This window comes from Pleurodeles waltl, chromosome 2_2, assembly GCF_031143425.1.
Source record: "Pleurodeles waltl isolate 20211129_DDA chromosome 2_2, aPleWal1.hap1.20221129, whole genome shotgun sequence".
NCBI classification, from domain to species: domain Eukaryota; kingdom Metazoa; phylum Chordata; class Amphibia; order Caudata; family Salamandridae; genus Pleurodeles; species Pleurodeles waltl.
This window is the reverse complement of record NC_090439.1, coordinates 475,654,818-475,682,491: the sequence shown is the minus strand read 5'-3', so window position 1 is coordinate 475,682,491 and position 27,674 is coordinate 475,654,818. Positions and strand designations below refer to the sequence as shown.

General features: G+C 44.6%; 1 long non-coding RNA gene across 2 annotated transcripts in view; it reads left to right on the top strand.

The window, feature by feature from the left end:
* The window catches only part of LOC138282419 (uncharacterized), a 266,400-nt gene that overhangs the window by 118,007 nt on the left and 120,719 nt on the right, over window positions 1-27,674 (top strand). Inside the window, exon 3 of one of the 2 annotated variants that reach the window (XR_011200948.1) lies at window positions 8,975-9,051. The exons of the other annotated variant lie outside the window; for it this stretch is intronic. This is a non-coding gene — a long non-coding RNA (uncharacterized lncRNA). The remainder of the gene's footprint in view (window positions 1-8,974; window positions 9,052-27,674) is intronic. 2 annotated transcript variants of the gene reach the window in all.

Here is a 27,674-nt window from a genome sequence, read left to right as displayed (position 1 = left end):
TTCAAAGCATCTGAGGGGCTGAATCGGGCTCCTCTGATAGTGGTATGCACCCCAGGCCCATGTCTCTGCATTCACCTCATGGCCAATAACAAGAAAAGGGGAGCCGCCCACCAGTTATGGGCACACACCGCACCATAAGTATCTTCTAGGCATTGCTCCTGGAGGGCCTCCAGTATCACATTCAGTGCCCTCCGCTACACTGCGAGGACTGCAAAAGTCTTCCCAGGGCATTGGGAGGGTGGGGTGCATTGCACAGCTGTTGCAGGTAATGACTGCTGCACCAGGTATGGCGAGGAGTGAGAAGGAGAGGGGCCAGCCCAAAGTCACAGGGCATGGCACCCCCTCGGTCACCAAATTACAGTTGTGGAGGTCCCCAATTCACAGGTCGCGTCTCCACCAGTAGTCCATCCTCCGTCACATTGCTAGGTCTCGGGCGAGCAGCCACTGGTGCACCGCTAGAGCCTGGACCAGTCTTGTCACCCATCAGATCCCCCAGAACAGTCATTTCCAAGAAACCCCCTGCTGTCCTGACAGATAATGAATCTGAATTTTAAATCAAGGCAATCCTGAATTCAAAAAGAGTGAAGAATAAGTTATACTATCTCATTGATTGGGAAGGATATAGTCCGGAAGATTGCATTTGGGAATCTGCCGGTCATGTACATGCCCCCAGACTATTACTGCAATTTCATAAAAAATATCAATTTAAACCAAAACCTGCAGGAGGGAATCTTGGGGGGAATGTACGGTCATACCTGTCAAGGCAGAGTCATGAGCGAGTATACTTTCAGTCCAGTTGCAGACAACATTGACACCCATTTCGGGCCAAATGAGCAGTGCGCCCATATACAAGACCTTGGCGATGCAAGTTAAGACAATAAGGCCCGTATTTATACTTGTTTTGCGCCGCTTTTGCGTCGTTTTTTGACGCAAAAACGGCGCAAACTTGCAAAATACCATTGTATTTTGTAGGTTTGCGCCATTTTGCGTCCAAAAGCGGCGCAAAAAAAAGTATAAATACGGCCCTAAGACTATTGTTACTGAGTCGCATTGAAGACAGGGAACGTCAGTCTAGTCTTCCTATGGACCTCAGCCTTTCTGAATGGATTCACCTGTTTCAACAAACTCCTTGGCGTTTCTGGTCACGTTTCTTCCGTAGGTTCCTCCATGTCTTCCTGCTGTATTATTCACGGATCCTGAATCCTGGGGAAAACGCAAATAAGACAGCAGAGTTAACTTTTAAGGCAGTAACGGCGCTCACACTCCTGCATTTTTCCTATCTGGTTTATGAATGTTGTTTCCAATTTCCAATGTTCTGATAAGTTCCTAAGTTTCTTTACTGAGGGGAAATCTGATACTTGCATTATGCAATAAAAGCAACATTGAAAGTTAAGCAACTGAATTGCGACCATAAAGATATTTAGTCTTATCTACTTAATTACTATGGCATACAAACACTCAAATTTACATTTTGGCAAAATAGGTTATTGTTATATATAAGAATTATCTACATTTTTATCAGCATGAATAATGTGGCACACTGTGTGACTGTTGAGTGAATGTAACTCACCAAATTACTGTTGCCTTGTTCTAGGAAGGTTGATTGCACAGTGTAGACTGAATATATGTTTAATTTGTATGCTTTAAACTTAACCCTCATTTTCTACAAGACATTAGCTACTAGGTGCAAGGAGTTTCCTGATAGACCTTGTGGTATGTACATAGTTCTAGAATTACTTAATGAATGTGAATTGCGTATACCCAATGCTTTGTGGAACAAATCTAATTTTGTGCGTTTGTGTGTGTGTATATATCCATAATGTTCCTATTGAAGATAACATGTAAATGGAGAAAGGGAATGAAACAGGTATAACATTCAATCAAAGGGGGAGATAAAATGTTAGCTCCTTTCCCACCACTAATCCAGATCTCCTCTTACAGGGAGCAACGTCCAGTTGCATCTGCAGGTAGCAGTCTTCTAAAGAGTGTCCAGGATCCGAGCCGTGTCTTTTCTTTTCCATTCCCTATCCATCATTTGGTTTGAATTGCCTTGTTACCTATAATTGAATAGGGCAGCTCCAGCCTGTTGGTGGAGTTGGGAACCAGCAATGCCTGTCCATCTCACTTCTATGCTAAGATCCAGTGCGTGCTTGGTATCTCCTCCACCTAAGGCAAGGGGTAGGGCATAAAAGGGTAAGTAGTAAAAGGTTCAAAGAAAAGTAATCATAGGTCCATGAGCCTTGTAATAAAGAGCAGTGTTAGAAATTGGGTCTTTAGTTGGCAAAGGTATGCAGCCTATCCAAGTAGGGACCACAATCCTAGTCAGGGCAGGCCACAACACAACCAAAATTATCCTGTGCCCACCCTCTGGTAGCTTGGTACAGAGCAAGCAGACTTAACTTAGAAGGCAATGTGTAAAGTATTTGTGCAATAACTCATACAGAAATATAGTGAAAGCACCACAAAAAGTACTCCACCCCAATTTAGAAAAATAGATAATATTTATCTAAATAAAATAAGATAAAAATGACAAAAGTCCAATGTGCACAGATATCACTTTTTAAAGGTTTAAATAAGTCTCAATCCTTACAAATCAGTGTTTATATCCTTGTAACAGACAGTCCCTGGGATGCTTCAAAAATAACTACACAAAGCGGCCGCAGACGAGGTGATGAGCTGAAAAATAAAGCACTGCATTGGATTTTCCGGTGCAGCACAGAATGTCCATCATTTCTTTCCATGCTGCAAGGTGATGCGTTGATTTCCAGGAGTGCAGCCTTGGTTCCTCACAGCAATACAGGTGTATTTTGACGCCCAGTGATGATAAGTTAAAAATCCTTGATGCACTGGTAGAAGCAGCAGGCGCTGCCTCGATCCAGTAGGTGATGCAGCAATCTTTCCACCACGAGGCAGGCGCTACATTGATTTCTGCAGGCGTTGCGTTGATTATCAGACACATAAGGATTTTGTTTTCTAGGGTGAAGTCTTTGTGGCCCCGAGACTTCAGAACAGGAAGCAAGCTCAATCCAAGCCCTTGGAGAGCACTTGTGGGGAAGGCAGAGTCCTTTACAGCAGAGCCAGAGGCCAGCAGGGCAACAAGCAGGACAGCAGTCCTTCTCAGCAAAGCAGTCCAGATGAGTCCTTTGAGCAGCCAGGCAGCACCTCTGACAGAGTCCAGGTGTCGATCCAGAAGTGTATGATATGGTGGGGTCAGAGATCCAGTATATATACCCAAAAGTGCCTTTGAAGTGGGAGAAACGTCGAAGAGTGGTTTTGAAGTGCACAAGATTCCATTTTAGTACAGTCCTGTTTGCCATGATCCATGTGGGGGGTTATCAGTCCTTTGTGTGAGGGCAGATTACTAGCCTTTGAATTGTAAGGGAGAGCCCGCACCCTTACTGCCCAGGGAGACTCATTGAGTATGCAGATGAATGCAGATGTGACTGAGTGTCCTGTATTTATGGCTGTCTGGGTGGAATGCACAAGGGGAGCTGTCAACCAACACAGACCAGGCATGGATTGGAGACAGTCTGTAAGGCACAGAAGCAGTAAGTGCAGAGAATGCCCACCCAGGATTTTCTACTACCATTCTGGCCATACTGAACATGACAGGGCTAATCATGCCAGATCAGAATCTACCCCTTAGAAGTATATGAGTGCAGTTCTAATGCTAGTCTATGAGAGGAGCAGGCCTCACAGTAGTGGAAAATTAATTTGTGAGTTTTTCACTACCAGGACATGTAAAACACGTAAGTACACGTCCTGCCTTTTACTTACATAGCACCCTGCCCTATGGGTTACCTAGAGCCACCTTAGGGGTGACTTATCTGTAGAAAAATTGTGGTGTAAGGCGTGCCAAGTAGTTTTAAATGCCTTTTCAAAGTGGCTACGAAACTGCACACACAGGCCTTGCAACGGCAGGCCTGAGACATGGTTAAGGGCCGACTTATGTGGGTGGCACAATCAGTGCTGCAGGCCCCCTAGTAGTGTAGAAGCTTCGAAACGTGAGAAAAAACAAGGACAGGTGCTCAGCAAGGAAAGTAAAAAAGAAAATTTACTTTAACATGACACGGAGACCCTGATTGGCAAAGCCAAGTTCGAGAGTCCAAATTGTGGAACTTACATACAATCTTTTATTCTCTCAAACCACAAAGACGTAACCAGGCATTTTATATCTGGACCAGACAAACTAAAATAGTCACAGCGGTTCCAAAATATGTGCTACATACTGATCAGGAGACTTTCTGTTCTCAAAAACAACATGTGCACCAGAAGACAGATGTCTTGCTATTTTGTTTAAGCTGGCATGCATGAGCACACCATGGTGCTGTCTTTGTGGCAAGCCATGCATCACAACTGCGTTCCAAGCAAGCAAAGTGAAGAACAATTAACATGGTTCATGGGGGCTATGAATTGTCCAACAACAGGCCTCACTTTATCATTGAGTATCGTAGAGCCAGGGAGCCCAACATGGACTCCATACCTAACAATATGACTGCAATTCTACATTCTGCCATCTGATACTCAGTGATAACCTATTTCTTCACAAGGACCATCTCCAAAGCATTCCGTGACCCAGAATCATTCTTTCTTGGAGTGTAATGTGGTGGTATTGTATCCCTATTGCAACACCTCTCTAATAATACGCTTATGCAGGCCTGTATCAGTACGCACAAAGTCATTACAGCCACTACTCCTAATACCAGTACTTCTATTAACCATGATGCCCAGTTGCAGAACTATGCACCCAGTGTTTCCCATATTCCACCGAAGTCTGTAGCGGTATGCACTTTTTTTTGCTTCCTTTTGAACCCCCTTTATTTTCCCAATGGCATTATTTATTTTGTCACCATTATCTGAAATAGACGCACAGCAGCTTTGATAGATCACATGACAGACTCCACCCTCCTTGGCCAGGATAATGTCTAGTGCAATACAATTTCGTATTACTATGGCCCTTATATCTGTTAATTCCTTTATTACATTTCCCAGGGCCGCTCCTGTGGAGTCTGGCAATTCTTCTATCAACCCTGCAAGCTGGTGTATTCTTGCTGTTGAGTACATCATCTCAAATGGGGGTACCATTACACCCATAGCTGCTATTGTTCTGTCTGTCCAGGTGGCATCCCTTTTTGTTCGGGGCTTATAACGGTACGCATCACTTATCTGTGACATATTGAAGATGTGACTCATCCGTGGCAGCACAAGTGTTGGGTAGCAGGTACCATACCATCCGGCCGGAAGGTGGAAGTATGCGGAATCACCACATATGAACTAGACATGGCATGGCCCAGATATTTTAACTGATAATCCTTTAGGACCATCTCTCAACCTGTCCAAGTTAGCAATGACACAGCACCTACTAGTGTCTACATATATATTTGGCCCTGCATTTGCTATATGGAGAACTTCACATCCCTTTTGAGTATCGGCAGCAGTTGGGCTGCTACCCCTGCTGTATGATATGCACCATGGGACTACCCTAATGTTTATAACCTGCAGGTGTGGCATGTCTAAGCTTTTCACAGTCCTATTCCCTGGTGCTTGCAAACTTGTTGGGTACCTCATTTTCCTATTAACCTTTTTTTCCCGCTTCTGCCAGCCGGCCTAAGAATTTCACGTCCTGTTCCTGCCAGCCTTCGGTCTGACATGTGTATGTTCGGTTCTGTTGACTCCTGCCCCCACTGGTCATCGGCCTATGCCATATTGGTACTCCAAAATGTTGTTGCATCAATTGTAACATCATATTACATTTGATGTACATACTTAGTGGGATGGGCGTGTATTTCATTGCGTCCTGCATGTTTGTTGGTAAGTGGCTGCACACATACCAGTTTTATATGTTTGCCAAATTTACATATGCATCTACCATTTGTATGAAGGTGTTAGCAGCATATGTCTCTCTGTATTCGCTCCAGGCCACCTGGCCCCTACTCCCCTCTTCTCCCAATCTCCCTATCCTTCCATTCCAGAAATGCCTGTCTGTTATTCCTCATACAGCCTTTCACTTTCGTTTGTGAATGGTGGTCATCTAGGGAAGGTGGATATATTGTGTCAGCATACAATATCAATATGTGTCACTATTATTCCTGGGACAGTGGTACAGATAGCTGTTAGCACCCAGAGCCACCTCTTTTTTTCTCCTAGACATTGTTTTTTCTGCTGATAGATGTGGTACAGAAATCAGAAAGGGTCCTCAAACTGGGCTGTTGTGTGTTTCGGTCTTTACTTCTTCAGCTGTCCTTTGGTCATTCTTAGTCGATGTCGGTGTGGAGGTATGTCTCAGTCCGTTTCCTTTTCTAGTGGTACCTCTCAATGTGGCATCAGAGGTTAATCTAGCACTTAATGCCCACTCAGGTACATCTGCATATTGGCTTTCAGTATAGATATTTACAGACTTCCCTTTAGCCAGGTGACAGGCTCTGGTGAGTGCCACTAACTCTGCTGTCTGGATACTTTTTACAGTTGCCCTTCTTCCTCCTTCTAACAATCTCTTCGCTGTGTCCACAGCATAAGCAGCCTGCAATGTTCCACTGTTATCCCTAATGAATAATCCATCCACGAAGAGGTCCCCCTCAGCATCTGGGAACAGGATGTCTCTGATATCTCACTTTAGTGCATCTGTCTACTGCTAGTACACAGCCATGAAAGGAGTTGTCGTCTGAAGGGTCACCATGGTCCTGCTCTGTATGTAACAGGCAGGCAGGGTTCAGGGTAGCACAACGTTTTATAATGAAGTGCAGTGCTAGCAGGGTCAATTTATATTCTATGAGGCATGCATTTGTAAGGTGTTGAGTCTTTGTTGTCGTCAGTAATGTGTCCACGGTGTGTGGGATGTGCAGAATCAAAGAATGTGCCAGCACTATTTTTTCAGATTGTTCTACTGCCAGGGCTGTGGAGGCCACCGCCCTCACACAGGGTGGAAGCACCATTGCAACAGGGTTGAGGATAGTAGAAAAGTATGCCACTGAGCGGTAGAAAGATCCATGTTTCTGAGCCAGCACCCCCAATGAGAGGCCACCTTTCTCATGGCAAAAGAGGTAAGGCCTAGTGCGGGTGCTGCGCACATTTCCCTTTATAATGTCTGGAATGCTGTCTCCCAGTCTGGAGACCACGGAACTTTATCTGGCACTACTTTGTGGATGAGGTTTTGCAGTGGGTGTGCAATCAGGGAAAAGTTTGGTATCCAGTGTCTGCAATACCCTGCTACCCCACAGAAGACCCTCACCTCCTTCTATGATTGTGGTTTGGAGAATTGCGTGATGACAGCTATCCTGTCTGGCAATATTTTCTGTGGTTCTTGCGACAGCTCATGTCCCAGGTACTGCATCCTTTGCTGGCAAATTTGCAATTTCTTTGGGGATACCTTATGACCCCGCTGTCTGGGAGGGTGAGGCCAGAAGTAAGTCGTTGATGTACTAAATAATGGTGGACTCACCAGTTAGGCGCAAAGTTTGTTGTACACACACAGGCAATAAATGAGAACACACAATCAAAAACTTAACTCCAGGCCAATAGGTTTTTATATAGAAAAATATTATTTTCTTAGTTTATTTTAAAACCACAAAATTCAGAATTTAGGTAAGTACATAAATTGTAAGGTACTTCACACAGGTAAGTATGGAACTTTGAATTAAAACGGTAATGTACACAGTTTTGGCAAAAATGGCAATATGCTATTTTAAAAGTGAACACTGCAAAAATCAACAGTTCCTGGGGGACGTAAGTATTGGTTAGTTTCTCAGGTAAATAAAACACTTACAGGTTCAGTCTGCTGGGCATAGGCAGCCCACCGTTGGGGGTTCAAGTCAACCCCAAACACCCAGCACCAACAACACAGGGCCGGTCAGGTGCAGAGGTGCAGAGATCAAAGGAGGGCCCAAATAACATAGGCGCCCATGAAGAACAGGGGTGCTCCGGTTCCAGTCTGCATCCTCAGGGAACAGGGTTTTGTAGAGCACTGGGGGGGTCCCAAACAGGCACACAAAATACACCCTCAGCGGCACAAGGGCGGCCGGGTGCAGTGTGTGAACAAGGCGTCGGGTTTTGTATGGAAAACAATGGAGTGGCCCGGGGCTCACTCTGGCGATTCAGGCAGGGCACGGGGGCTTCTCGGGCCAGCCACCAACTGGGCTAGGATGAGGGTTGCCTGCTGGTCACTCCTGCACTGGTGGTTGGTTCCTCTCGGTCCTGGGGGCTGCGGGTGCAGTGCTTCTTCCAGGCATCGGGTTCCTTTGTTACCAGGCAGTCACAGACGGGGGGCCTCTGGATCCTCTCTGCAGGCGTCGCTGTGGGGGTGCAGGGAGGTCGACTCAGGGTGTCCACGTCGTTGGAGTCGCCTGGGGGTCCTCTCTGCAGTGTTGCTTCTTCTGGACGTGAGCCGGGGCGTCGGGTGCAGAGGGTGAAGACTCACACTTCCGGAATGAGCCTGGATTCTCTTTAAAGATGGTTTCTTTGTTGTAGTTTTTTGGAAGGAGTTTCTTGGTCCTTTAGGTGCAGGTCAGTCCTCAGAGGTCGCTGGTCCTGCTGGATGCGTCGCTATGCAGGTTCTCTGAGTCTGGAGACAGGCCAGTAGGGCTGGGGCCAAGTCAGTTGTCATCTCCGTCGTCTCTGCGGGGCTTTCAGGTCAGCAGTCCTTCTTCTTGTTTCAGGTTGCAGGAATCTGATTTCCTGGGTTAAAGGCCACCCCTAAATATTAAATTTAGGGGGTGTCATGGGTGTATGTAAGGTGTTTCCGTTTGTCAAATATAATTATAGGAATAATGAAGGATCACGCAATTCTTTTATTGAATATAAGGATATTTCCTTTATTATTGACAATAGTTTATTCAATCTGTTTCCTCTTGTCTTTTTGTCCTTTTCTTGTCCCTCTCTCTTTTAGTTTTTTCTGTTTACATTTTATTTTCTTGATAGCTTCTTTGTGGGTAAATCTTCCTGTGGTATTTATTGTTTTCACCTCTCTTCCTTTTTGTAGTTATCTCCGGTTTCAGAGGCACTGTTCCCGAAAACAGAGATGTCAGAGGAAAAAAGAAGGAAAAGAGTAGGGAGTAGGTCGGTATATTTTCTCTTTTGGGGTAAATTGTTCACACCTGGTGGGAGGGGGAAAAAGGGAAAAGGAGAGTGGGGCTGGTGAGGTCTGTGCCTAAAACTGTAGGTCCTAATCCTCTTTAAGTGTCCAAGTGATCTTGGTGCATAAAGGAAAAATGGGAAGAAGAAAGGGAAAAAACATTATATAGGTCCCCACTTCTCTCTCTCTCCCTCTACGTTTCTGTTTGGCTTTTCCCTCCCTTCTCCTCCTTCCCATGTTTGAAATAAGTGTACAGGTTTGGCAAATAAGCCCGTACCTGCAGTAGCCACGTCCCTCCTGGGACGTGGCGGGTGATTATGGCGTTCTTCTCTGTCGACTCGGCTTTGGCTGGGAAATCCATTTCTCGAGCCCTTTCTGCCTTCTCTGCCTTCATGTCGCTCTCCTCCCTCCTTCCGTTAGTATGACTCCTCACCTCCTTCCACGGGTCCTCCTTCTCTTTTGATGTTGCCCTATCCTCTTGTCCGTCCATTTCTCTCCCCGGCGTCTTTCTCGTTCTTCCTGCCTCTCGTGCGGCATCGCAACCCTCTTCTTCAGGGTTGCCGTGTCCTACGAACCGGATGTCGTTTTTCAAAGTGCCCCGGGGTACTCGTTTAGCGGCCCCACATGATAAGTGGGGCCGGCTGTAATAGCAAATCTGTTACAGGGTGTGTTTAGGTCTGGGGGGCAGTAGCCAATGGCTACTGTCCCGGAAGGTGGCTACACCCTCTTTGTGCCTCCTCCCTGTGGGGAGGAGGGCACATCCCTAATCCTATTGGGGGGAATCCTCCAAAACAAGATGGAGGATTTCCTAAAGCAGGGCTCACCTCAGCTCAGCACACCTTCGAGGCTGTCCTGACTGCTGGGCGACTCCTCCTTGTTTTTCTCATTATCTCCTCCGGACTTGCCATCAAAAGTGGGGGCTATGTCCGGAGGGGTGGGCATCTCCACTAGCTGGAGTGCCCTGGGGCGCTGTAACACCAGGCTTGAGCCTTTGAGGCTCACCACCAGGTGTTACAGTTTCTGCAGGGGGAGATGTGAAGCACCTCCACCCAGTGCAGGCTTTGTTCCTGGACACAGAGTGACAAAGGCACTCACCCCATGTGGCCAGAAACTCGTCTGGATGTGGCAGGCTGGTAGAAGCTAGTCAGCCTAACACTAGTAGTTGGACTGGTATACAGGGGGTATCTCTAAGATGCCCTCTGCGTGCATTTTTCAATAAATGCCACACTGGCATCAGTGTGGATTTATTGTGCTGAGAAGTTTGATACCAATCTTCCCAATATTCAGTGTAGCCATTATGGAACTGTGGAGTTCGTGTTTGACAAACTCCCAGACCATATACTCTTTATGGCTACCCTGCACTTACGATGTATAAGACTTGGCTTAGACACTGTAGGGGCATAGTGCTCATGCAACTATGCCCTCACCTGCGGTATAGTGAACCCTGCCTTAGGGCTGTAAGGCCTCCTAGAAGGGTAAGTTACCTATGCCACATGCAGTGAGTTGTGGGCATGGCACTCTGAGGGGAGTGCCATGTCAACTTAGCCATTTTTTCCCCACCAGCACACACAAGCTGTGAGGCAGTGTGCATATGCTGAGTGAAGGGTCCCTAGGGTGGCATAATACATGAGACCTTCCCTGGCCACAGGGCCCTTGGTACTGGGATACCATTTACAAGGGACTTATCTGTGTGCCAGGGCTGTGCCAATTGTGGAGCCAAAGGTACAGTTTGGGGAAAGAATACTGGTGCTGGGGGCTGGTTAGCAGGGTCCCATCACACTTTCAATCATAACTAGCATCAACAAAAAGCAAAATGTTAGGGGGTAACAATGCCATCAGCGGCATTTTCCTACACAGGTGATCAATTATCACTGAGGCTATCCCCTCTTCTCCCTCTTTGGATATCTCACATGGGGGACCCGCGGTAGTGGCGCCCCCGGCCTCACCCTAACCTCCAAAGGGGGGTAGTCAAGTATTCTTCCCACATCATTTGGACCCTGCGCCCAGACCTCTTCTGGAACGGATTCCTGCAATTCTGGTGGTATTCCCTGGGCAATACCCAGGGGGCCACATCTCATGAAGGTCTTTATGGATAGTCTGTTCACCCTACTCTCTAAAAATACCCCTATGGGTGAGCAATGGATAGTGCACTGTAACTTACATAGCAGGTCCCTCCCCATCAGATTTACGGGGCAGTATCTACTAAAGATGAACTGGTGGTTAACTGTGATAGGGCCTACTATTAGTTTTAGGGCCTGTGTCAAATATTTATCGATAGGTTGTGCTTACCGCTGTTATCTGTTTTTCTGACAGTGGTGCCTCCGGTTTATTGGAATCTTTCCACATGGATCTGGTGGCACCTGTGTCAACCAAGAAAAGGATGTCCTTACTTAGAACTGTCCTTTCCATGTATTGGCCCTCCTGGTCTACCTGGTATGACAGAGGCTACTAAACCAGTTCTCTCCTTAATGCAGCCATAGAAATACCTTTCTTGCGGTGGCAGTGGGTAAGGGGGATAGCCTCCATTGTTGTTATGCTCAGAGGGCCATGTTCTGCCATCCCGCCTCTGTGGTGGTGATGGAGGGGCATGTGGGGGACAATAACGTTGTTGGGTGGGCCTCAAGGCACATGATTTGTGCACAGTGGTATTTACATCAATTATATTGTCTGTGGAGGGGGGTTGCTCACCCTGTAGGTAGGAGGATTGGCGCTGCTGCTCCTACCTCTGGGCCCCCTTCCTAATAAGGGGCAGTCCACCTTCCAGTGTCCTAGATGGTTGCAATGGAAACATGTCGTTCCATGAGGATGCCCTTCCGTTTCACCCTCGCCCTGTCCTCTTCCTCTACCCCTGCCTTGCACTTCATTATAAAACTTCTCCTGTGCCATCATCAACTTCAACTTTTACCTCTTTGTCTTCTCTTCTTCGTGTATCTGTAGGTGTGCTTGATAATCTATGCAATACCTTGCTGCTGCCAGCACCTTGTCTATGGACTCCTGCTGCCAGCAGACAAAGGAGGTCTGCAACTGTGTCTGAATGGGTTACTGGAACCTGTATACAAATGTGGTGACAAAAGCCGGCTTAGCTTAATCTAGTGAGTTTTTTCATGCCACTACTCTACCAGAAAACTCGTAAGAGGCAGTTGTAATAAGAATTTACCCTTTTGTTTTTCTCCTGTTTTGTGTGTATTATTTTTTACCAATCTATTGTTTCTTCTGGTACCTTTTCTTGTACATACTCCATCACAGCTTTCCTTGCCTTTTCTACCTCCTCTTCTGGTGCCCCCTTTGTCCCCTTTGCAGCTCCTCTGTTGGACATTTTGCCTCTTTCTTGCAGTCCTCCAACAAATCTCTCTGGATTATTATTCTGAACAAAGTATCCAGATCCTTCCAGAGCAGGCCTCCCATTGCTATTATCCTATTACATTCTGTGTACCACTTGTGTGGTTCTTCTCTTAGTTTGAGAAAACCTGTGGTGAATGCCATCAAATCAGACCTAGTCCAAGGTACATGACTATATGCATTTCCTAATGATGCCATGGGCACTGCTCGCAGGGGGATAGTCACTACGTGTTTAGTGAGTACAGGGTAAGCAGTGGCGTTGATCCGGTCAATGACTTGGGCAGTTGTGATGCATCCCAGCAACTTGTCCCATTTCTGTAACCTCTGTGTAGCATAATGTGCAATCAGTCAGTTTGGCACCCTCCCAAGAGTACAATTCGCTATCTGTGAAACTAAGCTGTGAAGTGTTGGAGTCATAGGGCTGTGGAAGGGAGAACATGTCTCTGTAGTGCTGCATATATGTGTGGTACACCTTAGAGTGACGTTCCATTAGATCTGCATGTGCCAGCGTTAATATGTTCTCTTTATAGGGCCTGCTATAATTCTCCTCCAATTCCTTCATTGGTAGCGTATTATTAACCAAGTCTGTGAGCAAGGCATGGCATTTAGCACTATCGCTCTTGGTGAACATCTTTTTCTGTGTTGTTGGGGAACCATGGGGTGAGTTCCATGAAGTGGGTTGCCTAGAGGAGTGTTTTGAGAGGCTGTCTTTCCTGTATCCTGGGGGATATCTGTGTCCTACAGGGCCTGTGTTAGTAATTTTATATTGTGTGCCATATGATGTGTGTAGACGCACATGTCCCAGATCAAGTTATGCATCCCCTCGGGATCAAGAACATACGCCCTAGAATCATCTGTAAACATTTGTTTCCACAAAGTATTAAGGAGGTGGGGCATTTTGCCACCTTTCTATGTGCACTGTTTGTGTAGCTTGTTGTATAGTTTATCTAGTTTCATCGCTATATGTGCCACTTCCCCTTTTATTTCTGCTAGCGACAGTGTGTCTGAAACGTCCTTGAGTGCTGGCTTTTTCACTTCGTTGTCTATTAGGTGTAGTGCCAGGTTACAACAACTTCCATTTTGTTCCAAAGTTAGCTCAGAGTGTTTAGCCCCTGTGGCCGAGCCATCGCCAGTGTGACAGTCAGTAATGTGTTGTGTCACATTTTTTGTGTATTTCCTATTCTACCCATTATAATATCTTCTACTATTGCGTCTTCCCACTCTTGCTCCAACCGATCCTGTGACTCTGCAGTTGTCACCAGATATGTTCTCACAGCCTCCAGCCCTGCCTTCCTCCAGTTCTCCTTCTTCACCTGCTCCAGCACCTTAGGCTAGTAAAACCCATCCTTCAACTCCAACAATTCCACATGCACCTTACTCTTCACATCTCTCATTGTTCTCAGGTCACGTAATATGGCGTCCCACATGCAGAACACGTCCCATTCCAGAGGCCTTATTGTTTTCCCTTTAAGGATCAGCATTTGTCACCGATAGGACAGCTTAGTCATGTCAAAGGTACCTGTCTAGGGAAACTGCAAGTCTGGTCTCCTGGCCATCAACGCATGCCACTTCTCAAGAAAAAGGAGTGAGGTGTAGCCCTTCGCACAGCCAGTTGATGTGCAGGAGAATCTTTAGGCGGAGCTGGCTGTGAGGTGTCTTGGTCCCTCTTACTGAGTGGATTTCCCATGGGGCTCTTACTAAGTGGGTTTCCCCTGGCTCAGAGTTACTGTCCCTTTTTGCACAATACAGACAATGCAATGATACTCAGCGTAGGAGACAAGAGGAAGTCAGCTGGCTAGTCCAACTGCTCATACCCTTTTCCATATTGGGGTAAGCCAAAACCACAATCAAAAGGGCGCTACAATCATTCAGCCATTCAATAGCATATATTGTTAGTGAGAGCAGAGAATGAGCATATCATTCATGCAAGATTATACTTAATACCAGTTCACCACAAGCTTTCCACTTGTTGGAGGTATAGTGCATTGGCTAAAGGTGCTGTTTTATCGGCGTCCTTTTGCGGCCAGGAAATAAGGTGACATAAAAGAAACGAGAAAAAGATAGTACTTCCAGCCCTTTGCGATCTTCCCACTGGGAATGGTGCAGATGGATGGAAATGAAACTGACGGAATCCACCGTCAGTGGTACACAGATTGAACAGAAGGTGGTGAACTCTGCAGGCGCATTCAGTCACACACGTGAAACACAAAAGGCGGGGGAACTGGCCTTCAACTATACCAGTCCGTCCTACCCTTTGCACTAGGGTGTGCTACCAGTCAAAGAAATCGAATAGGATCTGTAGTATCAGCAATATAATGATACTCTCAATTCATATAAGTGCAGTGAAGCAGAGGAACACTACTGATGATAGCCAGTCAGAAAGATAGTGTGCAAGGTCAGGCAACATAGTGAGATGTAGCATGAGGAAGTCACTGTCCCTGTAAGGATAGCAGCATGATACTGTCAGTTTCTTTGTAATGTCAAAATACTCCTTTTTCTGTTAAGCCTTTACCAGAATGAAACAAACAAATGTGAATTCCCCTGATATTTAATTAGGGTGCATTAAGAGAAACAACCCGAACATTTGCTATAAATTAAAATCACATAATAGATGGCATTTCTTTATATGGCAAGCAAACAATAGAAATCTCAATAGAGTAGCCCAAAGTCACGTCCCTCACCCACCCCCTGTTCCCAGGGCCCCCAAAAAGGCAGGCACTGGGAACAAATAAAGCATAAAAGACCAAACCTGAGGTGGAAGAGGGCAACTGCTCGCTGAACCAGGGTGGACCACCATCACCCACAAACCCAGGTCCCCACTTGAGGCAAAAAACATACTGGCACAGCGCCTCCGGCTGTCCACAGCAAACACCACCTCCCGGCTGATCACAAGACACAGCCCCACCGACTGTTTACAACACACAGCCCCACCGGCTGTTTACAACACACAGCCCCACCTACTGTTTACTAGACACAAGTCAACAGAGTGTCCAGGAGGAGAGGAAATTAAGAAGGGGAAAAAATACCAGAGCACTAGCACACAACTCCAGGGTCCATTGCAGTGCAGAAGGCCACTGGCACAGGGTCAGGAGTAGCCACATCAGCATGTCATAGGAGACAGCAAAAGACAAGAAAAGAAACGACACTCAGAGGGAGAGAAAAACAAAGAATAAGATAATCCTTAACAGGGGTCAGTGAGACAGGACAACTAGAACAGGCGAGAACCAAGAGCTAGCACAATACTCACCACAGCCCAGGCTCCCCTTCCAAGAGGGGGCCACACAGAGCCCGGCTTGGGTCCGCAGGTGCCAGCGAGCCCCCCCCCAAATGGCCAGGAGCAGGCAGTAGGAGAGCTACTGAAGCCAGTCCAGGACCTCAATTCTCCACCAGGTCTGTAGAAACTTCGAAACTTGAGAAAAAGCAAGGACAAGAGCTCAGCAAAGAAAGTAAAAAAGAAAATGTATTTTAACGTGACACAGAGACCCTGATTGGCAAAGCCAATTTCGAGAGTCCAAATTGGGATCTTACATACAGTCTTTTATTCTCTAAAACCACAAAGGCGTAACCAAGCGTTTCATATCTTGTCCAATCAATATTCGCCACCTGGACAAATTCTCGAACATTACAACCATAATTCCAGTGACAGTTTCATAATATTGGTACATAAACTCAGACAAACTAAAATAATCACAGCGGTTACAAAATATGTGCTACATACTGATCAGGAGACTTTCTGTTCACAAAAACAACATGTGCACCGGGAGACAGATGTCTTGCTATTTTGCTTAAGCTAGCATGTATGAGTACACCATGGTGCTGTCTTTGTGGCAAGACTTGCATCATAACTGCATTCCGAGCAAGCGAATAACAATAAATGTGGTTCATGGGGGCTTCGAATTGTCCAACAAAAGGCCTCACTTTATCACTCAGTGTACTCACTCATATAGAGCCAGAAACCACAACATGGACTCCGTACCTAACAATATGACTGCAATTCTACAGTGGCATTTAATTTACAGGCCCTGGGCACACAAAGTGCACTTTACAAGGGAATAACAGGTAAATTAAATATGCCAATTGGGTAGGAACCAACGTTACCATGTTTAGGGGAGAAAGCACATGCACTTTAGCTCTGGTCATCAGAGGTAAAGTGTGCAGAATCCTAAAACCAGCAAAAACAGTGTTAGTGAAATGGAGGGAGGCAGGAAACATGTTGGGGGATGAGCGCCCTAAGGCTGTCAGGTTTAACAAGCAGCATATAAGAGCACCAATATATATATATATATATTTATATATATATATATATATAAACAATAGAGAAGGTGACACCCCATGCTCCCCACCTTTCCCTCCACAGAACAAAGTGAATACACTTCCCACCTCTGTTTACAGGCTCTCCTGTAACAATCCACTCACCGCACTGCCACAACTCTCCTGCGTTGTAGCCGACTTGCAAGCATTTTCTGACAGCGTCCATCACTCCTTGGTACATGCAACCTTAGGATCCTTGAGGGGGTCAGCTTTGTTCGTCCTTGCTTCTAGCTCTCCTGCAGTGCGATTCATGGAGATCCAATTTGTAGACTCCTCTCCTTCTCAGACACTGTCTCGGTGTACTCTTCCAGCATTGTCCTTCTTTCCGAAGTGCCTCGCTATACACCACTGCGCGCCCTCATATTGGTCTAGCTTTCCTTTTGATGGCCTGGCTCTGCCCCCTGCACTGGGAAAGAGAAGTCCTCTCTTAATGTTGGTGGCTTGTTTGGCCTTTCCACTCCCTCCTCTTCCCTGACACGCTTCTTAGGGTCCAGCGCAAAGCGCTCCGTCCCTGGTGTAATCTTTCTGTGGGCTTTTAACCATGCCCATATTGAGCCCATCCGTTTGGTTGGTTCGTGGGCTTGCCTTTTAAAATGAACTTTATTTTATTAGTGGAAGGCATGCGTACATGATGCCTCTTCTGGTGTTTAGCCTGCCTCAAGCGCACCGGCCAACTTCTAAAAACATACGAGGCTCCATGTTTTCCGTATGGTTTCTGCACTATTTTGTCCTTCGTAGGCAGTGCGATCTCGCTGGGCAGAAGTCAGGCGCTTTGCATGGTAATTGCACTTTTGCGGTTACATGGATAATTGGATTTATGCCAATAAATTTCACTGCAAGCGGACTTCTGTTTCCTTTTGTGTGTTTGCTTTGCACTCATCGAGGCCGCCAGCTCAGTTATGTGAAACTCTTTTACTTTTCAGTTTATAGTCCAGTTAGGAGTTTACAATGCTAATAGCTTTAACTCAAGTAAAAGCGAGACCCATTACATTCCAAATGCTTGTGAAACAGACTCTATCCGAGTCCCATTGTTTCATAAGGCCCTAGTCTGCTGTGTAAAAACTAAACGAATGAAGATGTTTACCTACTACTGAGATTACTACTACTGATATTACCACTACTGTGATTACTACCTCTGAGAGTACCACTGCAGGGATTACCACTGCTGAGATTACCACTACTGTGATTATTACATCTGAGAGTACCACTGCAGCAATTACTACTGCTGAGATTACCACTACTGTGATTACGATCTCAGAGATTACCACTGCAGGGATTACCACTGCTGAGATTACCACTGCTGAGATTACCACTGCTGTGATTATTACCACTAGGATTACCCCTTCAGGGATTACCACTGTTGAATTACCACTACTGTGATTACTACTTCTGAGATTACCAGTGCAAAGATTACCTCTGCTGAGATTACCACCCTTGAAATTACCACTGCAGCGATTACCACTGCTGAGATTATCACTACTGTTATTACTATCTCTGAGATTACCACTGCAGGGATTACCACTGCTGTGATTACTACCACCGAGATTACCAGTGCAAAGATTATCTCTGCTGAATTACCACTAGTGTGATTAAGACCTCTGAGAGTACCACTGCAGGGATTACCACTGCTGAGATTACCTCTACTGTGATTATTATCTCTGCGATTACCCTTGCAGGGATTATCTCTGCTGAGATTACATCTACTCTGAGTATTACCTCAGAGATTACCACTGCAGGGATTACCCCTGCTGAGATTCCCTCTACTGTGATTACTACCTCTGAGATTACCCTTGCAGGGATTATCTCTGCTGAGATTACATCTACTCTGATTATTACCTCAGAGATTACCACTGCAGGGATTACCACTGCTGAGATTACCATTACTATGATTAATACCTCCGAGATTACCCCTACAGGGATTACACCACTGCTGAGATTACCACAACTGTGTTTACTACTTCTGAGATTACCAGTGCAAAGATTACCTCTACTATTATTAATATCTATGAGATTACCACTGCAGCGATTACCACTGCTGTGATTACTACCTCAGAGATTAGCAGTGCAAAGATTATCTCTGTTGAATTACCACCAGTGTGATTAGGACCTCTGAGAGTACCACTGCAGGGATTACCACTACTGAGATTACCATTACAGGGATTACCACTGTTGAATTACCACTACTGTGATTATTAATACGTCAGAGATTACCACTGCAGGGATTACCACTGCTGAATTACCACTACTGTGATTACTATCTCTGAGAGTACCACTGCAGGGATTACCATTGCTGAGATTACCACTACTGTTATTACTATCTCTGAGATTACCAATGCAGGGATTACCACTGCTGAGATTACCACTACTGTGAATACTACTTCTGAGATTACCAGTGAAAAGATTACCTCTGCTGAGATTGCTACCTTTGAAATTACCACTGCAGCAATTATCACTGACGAGATGATCACTACTGTGATTATTACCTCAGAGATTACCACTTCAGGGGTTACCTATACTGAATTACAACTACTGTGATTATTACCTCAGATATTACCACTGCAGGGATTACCTATGTTGAATTACTACTTCTGTGATTACTACCTCAGAGAGTACCACTGCAGGGATTACCACTGCTGAGATTACCACTGCTGTGATTATTACCACTAGGATTACCCCTTCAGGGATTACCACTGTTGAATTACCACTACTGTGATTACTACTTCTGAGATAACCAGTGCAAAGATTACCTCTGCTGAGATTACCACCCTTGAAATTACCACTGCAGGGATTACCACTTCTGAGATTACCATTGAAGGGATTACCACTGTTGAATTACCACTACTGTGATTATTAATACGTCAGAGATTACCACTGCAGGGATTACCACTGCTGAATTACCACTACTGTGATTACTATCTCTGAGAGTACCACTGCAGGGATTACCATTGCTGAGATTACCACTACTGTTATTAGTATCTCTGAGATTACCAATGCAGGGATTACCACTGCTGAGATTACCACTACTGTGAATACTACTTCTGAGATTACCAGTGAAAAGATTACCTCTGCTGAGATTGCTACCTTTGAAATTACCACTGCAGCAATTATCACTGACGAGATGATCACTACTGTGATTATTACCTCAGAGATTACCACTGCAGGGGTTACCTATACTGAATTACCACTACTGTGATTATTACCTCAGATATTACCACTGCAGGGATTACATATGTTGAATTACCATTGCAGGGATTACCACTGTTGAATTACCACTACTGTGATTATTACCTCAGAGATTACAACTGCAGGGATTACCACTGCTGAATTACCACTACTGTGAGTACTATCTCTGAGAATACCACTGCAGGGATTACCACTGCCGAGATTATCACTACTATTATTACTATCTTTGAGATTACCACTGCAGGGATTACCACTGCTGTGATTACTACCTGCAAGATTACCAGTGAAAAGATTATCTCTGCTGAATTGCCACTAGTGTGATTAAGACCTCTGAGAGTACCAATGTAGGGATTACCACTGCTGAGATTACCACTACTGTGAATACTACTTCTGAGATTACCAGTGAAAAGATTACCTCTGCTGAGATTGCTACCTTTGAAATTACCAATGCAGCAATTATCACTGACGAGATGATCACTACTGTGATTATTACCTCAGAGATTACCACTGCAGGGGTTACCTATACTGAATTACCACTACTGTGATTATTACCTCAGATATTACCACTGCAGGGATTACCTATGTTGAATTACCATTGCAGGGATTACCACTGTTGAATTACCACTACTGTGATTATTACCTCAGAGATTACAACTGCAGGGATTACCACTGCTGAATTACCACTACTGTGAGTACTATCTCTGAGAATACCACTGCAGGGATTACCACTGCCGAGATTATCACTACTATTATTACTATCTCTGAGATTACCACTGCAGGGATTACCACTGCTGTGATTACTACCTGCAAGATTACCAGTGCAAAGATTATCTCTGCTGAATTGCCACTAGTGTGATTAAGACCTCCGAGAGTACCACTGCAGGGATTACCACTGCTGAGATTACCAGTGCAGGGATTACCACTGTTGAATTACCACTACTGTGATTATTAATACGTCAGAGATTACCACTGCAGGGATTACCACTGCTGAATTACCACTATTGTGATTACTACCTTTGAGATAACCAGTGCAAAGATTACCTCTGCTGAGATTACCACCCTTGAAATTACCACTGCAGGGATTACCACTTCTGAGATTACCATTGAAGGGATTACCACTGTTGAATTACCACTACTGTGATTATTAATACGTCAGAGATTACCACTGCAGGGATTACCACTGCTGAATTACCACTACTGTGATTACTATCTCTGAGAGTACCACTGCAGGGATTACCATTGCTGAGATTACCACTACTGTTATTAGTATCTCTGAGATTACCAATGCAGGGATTACCACTGCTGAGATTACCACTACTGTGAATACTACTTCTGAGATTACCAGTGAAAAGATTACCTCTGCTGAGATTGCTACCTTTGAAATTACCACTGCAGCAATTATCACTGACGAGATGATCACTACTGTGATTATTACCTCAGAGATTACCACTGCAGGGGTTACCTATACTGAATTACCACTACTGTGATTATTACCTCAGATATTACCACTGCAGGGATTACATATGTTGAATTACCATTGCAGGGATTACCACTGTTGAATTACCACTACTGTGATTATTAATACGTCAGAGATTACCCCTTCAGGGATTACCACTGTTGAATTACCACTACTGTGATTACTACTTCTGAGATAACCAGTGCAAAGATTACCTCTGCTGAGATTACCACCCTTGAAATTACCACTGCAGGGATTACCACTTCTGAGATTACCATTGAAGGGATTACCACTGTTGAATTACCACTACTGTGATTATTAATACGTCAGAGATTACCACTGCAGGGATTACCACTGCTGAATTACCACTACTGTGATTACTATCTCTGAGAGTACCACTGCAGGGATTACCATTGCTGAGATTACCACTACTGTTATTAGTATCTCTGAGATTACCAATGCAGGGATTACCACTGCTGAGATTACCACTACTGTGAATACTACTTCTGAGATTACCAGTGAAAAGATTACCTCTGCTGAGATTGCTACCTTTGAAATTACCACTGCAGCAATTATCACTGACGAGATGATCACTACTGTGATTATTACCTCAGAGATTACCACTGCAGGGGTTACCTATACTGAATTACCACTACTGTGATTATTACCTCAGATATTACCACTGCAGGGATTACATATGTTGAATTACCATTGCAGGGATTACCACTGTTGAATTACCACTACTGTGATTATTACCTCAGAGATTACAACTGCAGGGATTACCACTGCTGAATTACCACTACTGTGAGTACTATCTCTGAGAATACCACTGCAGGGATTACCACTGCCGAGATTATCACTACTATTATTACTATCTTTGAGATTACCACTGCAGGGATTACCACTGCTGTGATTACTACCTGCAAGATTACCAGTGAAAAGATTATCTCTGCTGAATTGCCACTAGTGTGATTAAGACCTCTGAGAGTACCAATGTAGGGATTACCACTGCTGAGATTACCACTACTGTGAATACTACTTCTGAGATTACCAGTGAAAAGATTACCTCTGCTGAGATTGCTACCTTTGAAATTACCAATGCAGCAATTATCACTGACGAGATGATCACTACTGTGATTATTACCTCAGAGATTACCACTGCAGGGGTTACCTATACTGAATTACCACTACTGTGATTATTACCTCAGATATTACCACTGCAGGGATTACCTATGTTGAATTACCATTGCAGGGATTACCACTGTTGAATTACCACTACTGTGATTATTACCTCAGAGATTACAACTGCAGGGATTACCACTGCTGAATTACCACTACTGTGAGTACTATCTCTGAGAATACCACTGCAGGGATTACCACTGCCGAGATTATCACTACTATTATTACTATCTCTGAGATTACCACTGCAGGGATTACCACTGCTGTGATTACTACCTGCAAGATTACCAGTGCAAAGATTATCTCTGCTGAATTGCCACTAGTGTGATTAAGACCTCCGAGAGTACCACTGCAGGGATTACCACTGCTGAGATTACCAGTGCAGGGATTACCACTGTTGAATTACCACTACTGTGATTATTAATACGTCAGAGATTACCACTGCAGGGATTACCACTGCTGAATTACCACTATTGTGATTACTACCTTTGAGATCACGACTGCAGGTATTACCACTTCTGAATTACCATTACTGCGATTACTACCTCTGAGAGTACCACTGCAGGGATTACCACTGCTTTGATTACCACTACTGTGATTACTAACTGAGAGATTACCACTGCTGAGGTTACCACTACTGTGATTACTACCTCCGAGATTACCAGTGCAGGTATTACCTCTGCTGAGATTACCACCATTGAAATTATCACTGCAGCGATTACCTATACTGCATTACCACTACTGTGATTATTAATATGTCAGAGATTACCACTGCAGGGATTACCTATGTTGAATTACCATTGCAGGGATTACCACTGTTGAATTACCACTACTGTGATTATTACCTCAGAGATTACAACTGCAGGGATTACCACTGCTGAATTACCACTACTGTGAGTACTATCTCTGAGAATACCACTGCAGGGATTACCACTGCCGAGATTATCACTACTATTATTACTATCTCTGAGATTACCACTGCAGGGATTACCACTGCTGTGATTACTACCTGCAAGATTACCAGTGCAAAGATTATCTCTGCTGAATTGCCACTAGTGTGATTAAGACCTCTGAGAGTACCACTGCAGGGATTACCACTGCTTTGATTACCACTACTGTGATTACTAACTGAGAGATTACCACTGCTGAGGTTACCACTACTGTGATTACTACCTCCGAGATTACCAGTGAAGGTATTACCTCTGCTGAGATTACCACCATTGAAATTATCACTGCAGCGATTACCACTGCGGAGATTACCACTACTGTGAATACTACTTCTGATATTACCAGTGAAAAGATTACCTCTGCTGAGATTGCTACCTTTGAAATTACCACTGCAGCAATTACCACTGGCGAGATGATCACTACTGTGATTATTACCTCAGAGATTACCACTGCAGGGGTTACCTATATTGAATTACCACTACTGTGATTACTACCTCTGAGAGTACTACTGCAGGGATTACCGCTGCTGAGATTACCATTGCAGGGATTACCACTGTTGAATTACCACTACTGTGATTATTACCTCAGAGATTACAACTGCAGGGATTACCACTGCTGAATTACCACTACTGTGAGTACTATCTCTGAGAATATCACTGCAGGGATTACCACTGCTGTGATTACTACCTGCAAGATTACCAGTGCAAAGATTATCTCTGCTGAATTGCCACTAGTGTGATTAAGACCTCTGAGAGTACCACTGCAGGGATTACCACTGCTGAGATTACCAGTGCAGGGATTACCACTTGAATTACCACTACTGTGATTATTAATATGTCAGAGATTACCACTGCAGGGATTACCACTGCTGAATTACCACTATTGTGATTACTTCCTATGAGATCACGACTGCAGATATTACCACTTCTGAATTACCATTACTGCGATTACTACCTCTGAGAGTACCACTTCAGGGATTACCACCGCTTTGATTACCACTACTGTGATTACTAACTGAGAGATTACCACTGCTGAGGTTACCACTACTGTGATTACTACCTCTGAGATTACCAGTGCAGGTATTACCTCTGCTGAGATTACCACCATTGAAATGAGCACTGCAGCGATTACCACTGCAGAGATTACAACTACTGGAATGACTACCTCTGAGATTACCACTGCAGGGATTGCCATGGCTAATATTACTACTGCTGTGATTACTAACACTGAGATTACCACTGCTATTACCACTACTGTGGTTACTACCTCTGAGATAACTATTGGAGGGAGATTGCTACCTTTGAAATTACCACTGCAGCAATTACCGCTGGCGAGATGATCAATACTGTTATTACTATCTCTGAGATTACCACTGCAGGGATTCCCATTGCAGGAATTACCACTGTTGAATTACCACTACTGTGATTATTACCTCAGAGATTACCACTGCAGGGGTTACCTATACTGAATTACCACTACTGTGATTACTACCTCTGAGAGTACTACTGCAGGGATTACCGCTGCTGAGATTACAATTGCAGGGATTACCACTGTTGAATTACCACTACTGTGATTATTACCTCAGAGATTACAACTGCAGGGATTACCACTGCTGAATTACCACTACTGTGAGTACTATCTCTGAGAATACCACTGCAGGGATTACCACTGCCGAGATTATCACTACTGTTATTACTATCTCTGAGATTACCACTGCAGGGATTACCACTTCCGTGATTACTACCTGCAAGATTACCAGTGCAAAGATTATCTCTGCTGAATTGCCACTAGTGTGATTAAGACCTCCGAGAGTACCACTGCAGGGATTACCACTTCTGAGATTACCAGTGCAGGGATTACCACTGTTGAATTACCACTACTGTGATTATTAATACGTCAGAGATTACCACTGCAGGGATTACCACTGCTGAATTACCACTATTGTGATTACTACCTTTGAGATCACGACTGCAGGTATTACCACTTCTGAATTACCATTACTGCGATTACTACCTCTGAGAGTACCACTACAGGGATTACCACTGCTTTGATTACCACTACTGTGATTACTAACCGAGAGATTACCACTGCTGAGGTTACCACTACTGTGATTACTACCTCCGAGATTACCAGTGCAGGTATTACCACCATTGAAATTATCACTGCAGCGATTACCACTACGGAGATTACAACTACTGGGATTACTACCTCTGAGATTACCACTGCAGGGATTGCCATGGCTAAAATTACTACTGCTGTGATTACTACCACTGAGATTACCACTGCTATTACCACTACTGTGGTTACTACCTCTGAGATAACTATTGGAAGGATTACTACTGCTGAGATCATCACTGATGTGATTACTACCACGGAGATTACCACTCCTGATATTACCACTACTGTGATTGCTACTTCTGAAAGTTCCACTGCAGGGATTATCACTGCAGGGATTTCCCCTGCTGAATTACCACTACTGTGATTACTACCTCTGAGAGTACCACTGCAGGGATTACCACTGCTGAGATTACCACTACTGTGATTACTAACTCTGAGATTACCAGTAGTGCTATTACCACTAGTGTCATTACTACCTCTGAGATTACCCCTGCAGGGGTTACCACTGCTGAATTACCACTACTGTGAGTACTATCTCTGAGAATACCACTGCAGGGATTACCACTGCCGAGATTATCACTACTGTTATTACCATCTCTGAGATTACCACTGCAGGGATTACCACTGCTGTGATTACTAACTCCAAGATTACCAATGCAAAGATGATCTCTGCTGAATTGCCACTAGTGTGATTAAGACCTCTGAGAGTACCACTGCAGGGATTACCACTGCTGAGATTACCAGTGCAGGGATTACCACTGTTAAATTACCACTACTGTGATTATTTATACGTCAGAGATTACTACTGCAGGGATTACCACTGCTGAATTACCACTATTGTGATTACTACCTTTGAGATCACGACTGCAGGTATTACCACTTCTGAATTACCATTACTGCGATTACTACCTCTGAGAGTACCACTGCAGGGATTACCACTGCTTTGATTACCACTACTGTGATTACTAACTGAGAGATTACCACTGCTGAGGTTACCACTACTGTGATTACTACCTCCGAGATTACCAGTGCAGGTATTACCTCTGCTGAGATTACCACCATTGAAATTATCACTGCAGCGATTACCACTGCGGAGATTACAACTACTGGGATTACTACCTCTGAGATTACCACTGCAGGGATTGCCATGGCTAAAATTACTACTGCTGTGATTACTACCACTGAGATTACCACTGCTATTACCACGACTGTGGTTACTACCCCTGAGATAACTATTGGAGGGATTACTACTGCTGAGATCATCACTGATGTGATTACTACAACAGAGATTACCACTCCTGATATTACCACTACTGTGATTGCTACTTCTGAAAGTTCCACTGCAGGGATTATCACTGCAGGGATTTCCCCTGCTGAATTACCACTACTGTGATTACTACCTCTGAGAGTACCACTGCAGGGATTACCACTGCTGAGATTACCACTACTGTGATTACTAACTCTGAGATTACCAGTAGTGATATTACCACTAGTGTCATTATTACCTCTGAGATTACCCCTGCAGGGGTTACCACTGCTGAGGCTACCAATATTGTGATTAATACCTCAGAGATTACCACTGCAGGAATTACCACTGCTGAGATTACCACTACTGTGATAACTACCTCTGAGATTACCACTGCAGGAATTACCACTGCTGAGATAACTACTACTGTGATTATCACTACTGTGATTACTACTGCTGAGATTACCACTGCAGGGATTACCACTGTTGAGATTACCATTTCTGATATTACCACTACATTGAGTAAGATAAATTCAAGAGTAAGTGTACTGACCCTATGCTAACCTACACCTTAAAATGAAACCTTACTTTATAACTACCCACTACCTTATCTTTATGGCTGTACAGTGCCCTCTCCTTAACCCAGTGGTTAGATTGCACCAGGGGTGCCAGTGCGCCTAGCAGTACATAGTTTGGAGAACCAGAACACTTCCACTCTGTCCCATGGTGGTCCTATTGGTCTTTACAATGCATGGGCCTACCCTGTCCATTAGTCCCATCCAGGCCCAGGCATAGACATGACTGTAGAATTATCAGATGGCAGGAAC